Source organism: Pinus tabuliformis, chromosome 5_2 (genome assembly GCF_031772625.1).
Source record: "Pinus tabuliformis cultivar Carrire ecotype Pingquan chromosome 5_2, CPIR1, whole genome shotgun sequence".
Classification (NCBI taxonomy): Eukaryota; Viridiplantae; Streptophyta; class Pinopsida; order Pinales; family Pinaceae; genus Pinus; species Pinus tabuliformis.
The window spans coordinates 958,387,814-958,397,015 of record NC_142306.1 but is presented as its reverse complement, the minus strand read 5'-3'; positions in this window follow the sequence as shown (position 1 = coordinate 958,397,015).

Here is a 9,202-nt window from a genome sequence, read left to right as displayed (position 1 = left end):
ACATAGTATCTTCTTTAGAGGTAGAAACCACCTACTAGGATACTTGGTTAACCCCCATTTGGAGCTTGAAGGAATTAGCACATGCCAAAGCCCACTATGGAAGGGCATGTCATTATGAAGTGTCCACTTTTTGTCCATGGTTTGTAAGTTCTTTAACTCAATTTACTTTGATGACTTGTTGTACAAGAAGGCTAAGGGACGCATTACATCTTATACAGGATTACAGATGGTATCCATTTTGGGTTTGGTCTCCCCATACAGGGTCATAACCCTCCAAAGGGCTACAGTGGCACATGTAGGGTGTGTGTTGAGAGCTATGAGCCTCCACAAAAATAGAAAACACTTCATGGATCAACAAAGATGTTCAGAGATTCCTCAAGATTCACCTATTGGAGGAAGAATATGCACCTGGTTCACCTTTGCCGAACTGGCCCCACTATCGTATCATGCACTTGGGAGATGACCTATGACTTGTATGTTGATGTGGCATCACTTACACCATTGTATGAACCCTTACAAATTGTCTACAAGCATATTTGACTTACTTGGAGAGGCATGAGGTCACTTTTGTGCCTTCACACCCATTGGGACCACCACAAGTTTATTATGTTGAGAACAAGGGGCTAACCCCTTGTCCACTACTTTTGGGAGTCATATTCATCATTATGGAACTTATGGACTTCATCAAGCTTCTTAGAATGCCTAACGACATGTATTATTGATCATTCGACCTCTTGAGAGGCTTGTTATTTGGTTTATGAACTAGTTTGGTGGGTTTGTCACCAAAAGTTAGTTATTTGCACATTATTTTTATTTTAGGTGCTAATGTAGGCCCAAGTAGCTAAATCGAACTCATTATGAGTGTATAAATACAAATAATGAGAGTTCATTTCTCATCACCAATTGTATTTGGAACTAGTATCTGTTAGTATAGTTGTAATTGATGTCAATATAATGAAGAAGACAAGGACATCAAGGAAATGAAGCGGGAAAGGATATGATTATGATATGATTAAGAAGGAAATCAATGAAGAATCCCAAAAGCATTCTGCCATGCCTTTGGTTCTTCACTATTGAATGATTAGTCACATGAAATAATAATTTTCTCTATCTTAGAAAAGGAATTTCATCATGAGACCTCGACCATCTGAAAGGGCATAATTTTATCTTTCTAATGAGTTATCACATGCCCCGAAACTTCAAATATTCTAAGGGATATGGATTTTTAAAGATAAGGAAATTAATTATGGCTATTAAGCCAGCCTTACCTCCATAACGCATGTCGGCTTGCATATGGATGTGGTTGTTTGTTGTTAAGATGAATAGGTGTATATATATGAGGTCTATGAAGTCAATATAGCTCAAGGTAAATTCGGATTAAGGAAGTAGATCAAGAGTTCACAATTCGTGAACTGAAGGAGGCAGAATTGAAGACTTGTTTTGTGTTTTGAAGACTGAGACCATTTGGCGACTCTCCATTGAATACTTGTTTCAGAACTGCGTTACCTTTTACACACTTCAGATCTGTGTAAATAATTTATTGCAGACCTTTTTTATTTTGCATATCTGAGACTCATGTTGCAATGGCATAGTTGCAGATTGGTTAACTTGTAGCAACCCTATTGAAGCAACATACCACAACTCTGTCGAAGCAACATATCTCGACCCTACTACATAAAAGAGCACCAGATTGTGGCCCTGTTGAGCATTGGTCCTACTACAAAAAGAACACCATACTTCTGCCATGTGAAACACCAAACCTCGGCTCTATTGTAGAAGAAGCACCAGACTTCAGTTTTTATAAATTTGCAACTTGTATTACTGTTGCAGACCTACAAACCTGTTAAGGCTTATACCTGTGATGGCTTATTGAATTGAAGTGACAGTTTTGAAAATCTCGCAGTAATCTGAGGTAACTCATATTTGGAGGACAACATTTTGGGATCAAGGAAGATTATTGAATTACCCTGTTACATTAGTGAAGCAAAAGTATAGCAAAAAAGGAAAGCATTGAAGTAGACTTGAAGGCCATTGGACAGACTGAGGAGACATTGTGGAGTTGTCTGCTGAAATACACTTCTAGATTTAGTTTGAAATCATGATTGCAACATAGCAACAATGAAGTCTAGTGCTGGAGCTATTTGAAGTCAACCTTAAGTGAATTCAAGCACAAATACACAGTGAAGTAATCCTGAAATAGTGAAGACAGTGAGACCTTCAGTGAACACAATCAAGTTGAACAGTGAAGATAGTGAAGCATTTCAAGTGAGTTATATATACACTCTCTGTTAATAACAACATGATTGGTGTCCTTGGATTTGGTGCTCCTAAACTCAAGGGAGGTGCCTTGGACACGGGGTTAGAGCCCTAGAGGTCGAAGCCTCATCAAAAACCAAGTTGGTGCTTGGGAATAATTTTCATACATTATATTTGTTCTTTCATACTCAATTAAATTATACTTATACATTTCTCTAATTAAACTATGAACAGTCTAACTGGTAATAATAACAATTGAATGAAAATACTGATTCACCCTCCTTTTAGTATCTCCAACAATTGGTATCAGAGCCAACTTCTTCATAATCGGCCTAACAGATGGAAGAAGGATTCTTAGTCACAATGAAAAATCAAGAAGTGTCAGGAAGGCTTCCTTTGTTCGATGGCACAAATTTTGATTTTTGGAAAAAAAAGAATGTCCTACTACTTAATGTCCCTTGGACTTGAAGTTTGGCATTCGGTTTTGAATGGGTACACTGCTCCTTCCACTCTTCCAACTGATTAAGACGAAATGAAATCTTACAATGCAAATGCCAAAGCCTTAAATTCCATCACTAGTGGAATCACTAATTATGAATGTTGGGTCCCTATAATACTAGTGATTACCCCATTACTATTGTAGTTATACCCCCTATTTATATTGTTGTGCCCCTATTACCCCCATATTGTTATTTCTGTGCCCCATAGAATCCCTCTATTGTTATTTTTGTGGCTTTATATTATTATTGTTAGGTCGGCTGGATTATATTGTGACTCCTTAGACTCCTATATATAGAAAGGAGGTTTTGTCATTTGTATCATCCAAGAATTGTTCATTTATGTAATGTAAAGGAGGTTGCCCCCTCGAAGAGGCTGAATTCTAAGGCGTGGATCTCTCTTTTCTATCTTTTTGTGAGCTGGTTTCATAACATTTGGTATCAGAGCTTTGGATTCTAGGGTTTCGCTGCTCCAAACAGGTCATCGTGGCATTTTCGCTATAACTTTTTTTCTGTGACGTTTCAGAAGTCGCAAAAAAAACCCATTTGAGAAGAAATCGCGCTGAACCTTGGGTCTGAATTTCAGAGCTTTTTGCGTGATATTTGCGGAGATATGATCTGAGGAAGTTGGTCTTTTTGCAGACTCCTGAATTACATTCAAAACAAGTGACCTGGGGAAAATCGTCATAACTTTCTCTCTGGGGATCGGATTGAAATTTCGTAAGAAGGTACAGAAAGAGGACGGACTGTAGTTTCTTGTATGTGTGCTTCAGATTCAAAGGTTGAAACAGGGACTCGTGGCACGTCGTACAAGTTTTCTCTACTGAACTAGTCTAAAAGCAAGTCACTGTGGGAGATTTCACATAACTCTTCCTTGGAGAATCCAATTTGGCTCAGACTTGTGGCATTGGAAAGAGGACGCAGAAGGCTACTACAAGTAGCAATTTCAGAATTGGATGATTTGAAATTACAGAGATACATCAGATTCAATATCAGGCTTCTATAAAGTGAAAAAAGGTGTGTAGTTTTTTTTTTAATTTTTGTGTAAGCTTGGTTTAACGGAATTCAAAGGGCATAGTAAAGCATTATTATTGGTAACTGATGCCCCGAGGAAAGAAAATGCAAACACCTAGTAAGGAACCTGAAAGCTCTAGCATGACTCATGAAGAAGAGGAAGAAATGCTACATGATATATCAAAATTACAAGAACAAGTGCAACAAATGTCACGCTCACAAAAGCTAACAGAAGCTAAGGTAAATGGCGTGGAATCTAAGATAAAGGGCATGGAAGCTAAGATGGAGGATTCGATGGCAAATTTGAAGATAAATTTGAAGACAGACATGGAAGAATTGAAGAAGTTGCTACAAGAAAGGGTCACTAATGGTGAAAAGGTAGTAAAGGAAACTCATGATGAGAACAAAAGAAATGTTAATCATGATTCCATAGACTCTAATGTTGGATCGAAGACTCACCATGTTCCAAAAATCGATATGAGGAAGTTTGATGGCAAGGATCCCGCCACATGGATATTACAGATGGAGCAATTCTTCGATCTCAATAATGTGCAAAACACACAAAAGTTACGTATGGCAACTTTATATTTGGAACCAAATCAGTTTGTATGGTATCAATGGCTTTGTTCTCGTAAACAATTTATCACTTGGGCAATTTTTACGGAAGAATTGATAGCACATTATGAGGATACAAAAAGCAACACTTTTTTTAGCCAATTGATAAGTCTCAAACAAAAAGGTTCAATAATGGAGCACATTGAGGAGTTCCAAAAATTGAACATAAGGGTAAAAGATATTCCAGAGGAGCATAGGATTGATGTGTTCATAGGGTCTTTAAAGGATAATATCCAACATGATGTGCGCCTTTGGGAACCTGATTCATTAGAGAAGGCATTCAGGTTAGCAAGAAAAATGGAAAGCAAAATTATGGCAACTAGGAAGCATACCATTCACAACTATAAAGACGGAAGTGTTGTTGCCCATAGTCTTCCACAACCTACAAGGTTGACACCACAACAATTGGAAGAAAAAAGAGCAAAAGGGCTTTGTTACAATTGTGATAGCAAATACACAAAAGGTCATAAGTGTGCTGAGAAGAAATTATTCTACATAGATTGTGAAGAGGAAGAAGAAAAGGAGCAAGAAAGGTCAAAAGAAGAGGATATATTCCAGGAACAAAGCCTAGATGAAGAACAAATAAATCCGACCATATCTTGTAATGCATTGGCGGGAATTACCACTCCTCAAACCATCAAGATAGAAGGACAAATCAAGAAGAAAAAGGTAATAGTGTTGATTGATTCAGGAAGCACCCACAATTTTATTCATTGTAGGGTAGCAAAAGAATTGAATTGCTTCCTATATCCAGCACCAGAGTGTCAAGTGATGATTGCAAATGGAGGAACAATAAATTGTTCTGGAAAGTGCCATAATATCAAGCTATCCATGGGAGAATATGTATTGACTAGCCCAATGCTTTCCATTCCAATGGGAGGTGCTGATGTTGTACTAGGAGTCCAATGGCTACAATCCTTGGGTACAATAGCTTTTAATTTTCAAGAACTTTTCATGAAATTTTCTGTGGAAGGAAAGGAAGTTGAATTAAGGGGTATTGCAGGGAAACCAGGAAAGATAATCAGCTCTAATGGCATGACAAAGCTTCTAAAAAAGGAGCAAAGAGGTGTAATTGCACAATTATGTTCGCTAGATGTTTCCACATTGGAATCATCTATTTCTCCAGATCTCCAAAAAGTCTTGGACAATCATTCCAAGGTATTTGAGACTCCCAAAGGTCTCCCACCTATGCGTGATCATGATCATGCTATTCATCTGATTCCAGGAAGTGTTCCTCCAAACATCAGGCCGTACAGATATCCATATGTCCAAAAAAGTGAAATTGAACGTATGGTTGCAGAAATGCTAGAGGCTGGTATAATTCAACCGAGTCAAAGTTCTTTCTCAGCTCCAGTAGTATTGGTGCACAAGAAGGATGGATCATGGCGCATGTGTCCAGATTATAGGGAGCTCAACAAGCTCACTATTAAAGATAAGTTCCCCATTCCTGTTATTGATGAATTACTGGATGAATTGCATGGATCAATTTACTTCACCAAGTTGGATCTTCGTTCGGGATATCATCAAATCAGAATGAAGATTGAAGACATTCCAAAAATGGCATTTAGAACTCATGAGGGTCATTATGAATTTTTGGTCATGCCTTTTGGCCTTACCAATGCACCTTCAACATTTCAAGGTTTGATGAATTCAATTTTCAAACCATTCCTTAGAAAATTTGTGTTAGTATTTTTTGATGATATACTAATCTACAGCAAGTCTTGGAAGGATCATGTTGAACATGTTGACAGGGTGCTACAACTATTGGAGGAGAAACAATTATATGCAAAAAGATCCAAATGTTTCTTTGGAGTCCAGGAGGTGGAATATTTGGGTCATATTGTATCTCATGAAGGAGTTAAGGTAGACCCTAGCAAAATTAAAGCCATTAAGGAATGGAAAATCCCCACATCCATAAAGCATCTGCGAGGATTTCTTGGGTTGACAGGGTATTATCGCAAGTTTGTTAAGAATTATGGGAGAATAGCAGCACCTCTAACAACATTATTGAAGAAAGATTCATTTTCATGGACTTCGGAAGCAACAAAGGCCTTTGAACATCTTAAAGAGGCAATGTGCCAAGCACCGGTCTTAGCTACACCGGACTTCACAAAAACCTTTATTGTGGAATGTGATGCTTCAGGAAATGGAATTGGTGCTGTTCTAATGCAAGATGAAAGACCCATTGCTTTTGAAAGTCGTCCAATCAAGGGAAAGTTTTTAAGCAAAGCTATTTATGAGAAGGAAATGTTGGCAATACTCCATGCACTTAAGAAATGGCGACCCTACCTAATGGGAAGACACTTCAAGGTAAAAACGGATCATGATAGCCTTAAATACTTTTTAGAACAAAGATTATCCTCTGAAGAGCAACAAAAGTGGGTCACAAAGATGTTGGGTTATGACTTTGAAATCATCTACAAAAAAGGGAAGCAAAATGTGGTGGCAGATGCACTCTCAAGAAAGGATGAGGATGTGGAAGCATTGTTGTGTGCCATTTCTATTATCCAACCAGATTGGATAAACGAAGCAAGGGAGGAATGGAAGAATGACGAAGAAGTGTGGGCACTTATTCAAAAGCTACAACAAGATTCCAGTACTTCTGATACATTTAGCTGGCAAAATGATTCGTTATGGTACAAAGATCGCTTATACCTCTGTAAGAATTCCCAGCTAAAACAAAAGATTCTTATGGAATTGCACACTTCTCCCTTAGGAGGGCACTCAGGATTTTTAAAAACTTACCACAGGGTTAAGAAGGAATTTTTTTGGGATGGCCTTAAATCAGATATTCAAAAGTTTGTGGCGGAATGTTTGGTTTGCCAGCAAAATAAAGTTGAAACAATTAAGACACCAGGTCTATTACAACCTTTATCCATTCCAAGCCAACGTTGGGAGGAGGTTTCAATGGATTTTATCACAGGTTTACCCAAGTCTGAGGGAAAGAGTGTCATCATGGTGGTAGTTGACAGACTTACCAAGTATGCACACTTTTGTGCATTATCACATCCATTTAAAGCCAGTACAGTTTCTACTGCATTTATGGAAACAATTCAAAAGCTACATGGAAACCCAAAGATTATTGTAAGTGACAGAGATCCCATTTTCACTGGAAATTTTTGGACAGAATTATTTTCTTGTCTTGGTACTCAGTTAGCTCATAGCTCATCTTATCATCCTCAATCTGATGGGCAAACTGAGATAGTAAACAAATGTTTGGAAGGATATCTTCGTTGCTTTGTATCTGATAAACAGACACAATGGGTCAAATGGTTGCCTCTGGCTGAATGGTGGTATAACACTTCCTTCCATACAGCAACAAAAATGACCCCATTTATGGCACTTTATGGGTATCAACCACCATCCATCACATCATATTTAAGAGAAAATTCTAAGGTTCAGGCAGTGGAACATCACATCGAACATCAACAACAAGTCCTCCAACTCTTAAAGGATAACCTCGTGTTGGCACAAAATAGAATGAAACAACAGGCAGATCAACATCGCAGTGAAAGAAGTTTTGATGTAGGTGATTGGGTATTCCTACGGCTACAACCATATAAGCAAATGTCCCTAAAGCAAGCTAAGAAGGATAATAAATTATCACCAAAGTATTATGGTCCGTACAAGGTGTTGGAAAAGATTGGTACTATGGCATACAAATTGGAGCTTCCTGCAGCTTCTCGATTGCACCCAGTTTTCCATGTTTCATGTTTAAAGAAGGTTATAGGTGACAAGCTCCCAATTCAAACAATATTGCCAGAACTTGACGAGGAAGGAAAAATTATATTGGAATGGGAAGCAATCACAGAAACAAGAACTCGACAGCTACGAAATCGATCAATTTCAGAGTATCTTATCAAGTGGAAGAACTTATCCGCTGAAGATTCCACATGGGAGGATGAGAATTTTATGTAGAAGTATCCAGAACTGCTCAAGCGTTGAGGACAACACTTTTTTGAAGGAGAGGGGCATGTTGGGTCCCTATAATACTAGTGATTACCCCATTACTATTGTAGTTATACCCCCTATTTATATTGTTGTGCCCCTATTACCCCCATATTGTTATTTTTGTGCCCCATAGAATCCCTCTATTGTTATTTTTGTGGCTTTATATTATTATTGTTAGGTCGGCTGGATTATATTGTGACTCCTTAGACTCCTATATATAGAAAGGAGGTTTTGTCATTTGTATCATCCAAGAATTGTTCATTTATGTAATGTAAAGGAGGTTGCCCCCTCAAAGAGGCTGAATTCTAAGGCGTGGATCTCTCTTTTCTATCTTTTTGTGAGCTGGTTTCATAACAATGAATTTATAAAAGTCATGAATTGTGACTCTGTCAAAGAAGTATGGGATAAGATGGTTAGCTTATACGATGGGGACTCCAAATTTAAGAAGGCAAAGCTTCAAACTCATAGAATTCAATTCGAAAGTTTGAAAATGGATGATGAAGAAGATATTGCATCATACTTTCTTCGAGTAGCTGAAGTGGTCAACTCTCTTAAAGGATTGGGAGAAAAGATTGAAGAAATCATTGTTGTTCAAAAGGTCTTAAGATCTCTCCCTGATAGATTTGACTCCAAAGTAAGTGCTATAGAAGAAATGAAGGACCTAGACACTCTTAAGATGGATGAATTTCATGTAATCCTCATTGCCTATTAGATGAGAAAAGAAATACCAAGCTCCAAAGATGCAACATTCAAGGCCTCAAAATAAGAAAGGGGAGAGGATGGAATACCAATAGTGATGACTCTAATGTTGAATATGAATTGGTGCAATTCATATGAAGACTAAAGAAAGTATCCAAGTTAAAATCTAA